Raw genomic sequence first — 1,595 nt, forward strand, 5'->3', positions numbered from 1 at the left:
AGCCTCGGCTCGACCAAAGCTTTGTGAGTGGATTTGGTAGACGGAAACTGAAAGAAGCCCGTCGTATATATGTATGTGTGTGTGTATATGTTTGTGTGTTTGTGTTTGTCCCCCCAACATCGCTTGACAACCGATGCTGGTGTGTTTACGTCCCCGTAACTTAGCGGTTCGGCAAGAGGAACCGATAGAATAAGTACTAGGCTTACAAAGAATAAGTCCTGGGGGTCGATTTGCTCGACTAAAGGTGGTGCTCCAGCATGGCCACAGTCAAATAACTGAAACAAGTAAAAGAGTAAAAGAGTTAAAAGAGCATACAAAAATAAACGTTATTTTCCATTTTACTGTTAGTTTTGTTTCGTTTTGAAAAAATAGAAATCATTTTGTGAATTATTATTGTCTATATTTTGAATCGTATATCTATATCTATCTATCTATCTATCTATCTATCTTCTAAGTGCTTAAGGCTTTTACGGACCTTAATCCAGCCCTTCGCTACTCTACACTTGAACCAACCCCTCTACACTTCTCCGTCTCATTAAATACGTCTTCAATCGAAATTATTCCGCTTTCCTTAATGACTCCAACTACTGGTGAAGCCATGGACACAAAAATGGGCCTCAGCTACGTCAACTTGTTCTTTGAGCCCATTAGACAAATCATCATCATTTCCCTGGCTTGGATGTGTCAAACATTTTGTTCAAGCAGATTTTCTACAGCCGGATGCCTTTCCTGTCGCCAACCTTTACCTGTTTCCAAGCAATGTAATATTTCTCCATGGCCGGACATGTCTTTTCCATGAAAGACTGAAAATGAACGACATCTCCTTTCCGACAATCACGTGGTGTCATGACAAGGGTGAACTCACACACACACACACACACGCACATACACACATACAATGAGGAGATAATTATACGCACATACATACATACATACATAATGAGGGAATAATTATACACACACACCACACCTACATGCCCAAGATACAGCGCAAGGGGACTAAACCCGCGATTACTTGGTTGGGAAGCAAGCTTTTTAACCACATAGCCACGACTACGTCTATATTTACCAAATCTGCTAGACCGATCCCTGAACATTTTAGCCGTTACATCGATAACTGTAACGGTGTCGCTTTGCTAATAAGTCGAGAGATTTTTTTCTTCTTTGGATGCAGTCGTGAATGTCATGAGTTGCCTCCCGTATTTGCAGCGATGATTAAAATATTGTTTCTATTTTTGGTACAAGGCTAGCAATTTCAGGATGTGGTTAATTCGATTAAATTGACCCCAGTGCTCAACCGATACAGATTTTATCGACTCCGAAAGAATGAAAGGTAAAATTGAGTTCTACAGCATTTGAACAGAGAACGTAAAGTCGGACGAAATACCACTAAACATTTTGCCGGCGTACAACCAAACAGTCAAACGACTCTAACCAACGATTAAAATAATATAAACAAATAAGTTAATTTTCCTTCGTCGTTTGGATGTTTCAAATGAGGTTCTATATACGCCACTGTTTTAAATATGTTAAATTGAATATGCTAAATCTGCTCGTGCAGATGGCGTTTTCTTAGTAATAAACCTCAGTGATTT

Source organism: Octopus bimaculoides, chromosome 15, assembly GCF_001194135.2.
Source record: "Octopus bimaculoides isolate UCB-OBI-ISO-001 chromosome 15, ASM119413v2, whole genome shotgun sequence".
Lineage (NCBI taxonomy): Eukaryota > Metazoa > Mollusca > Cephalopoda > Octopoda > Octopodidae > Octopus > Octopus bimaculoides.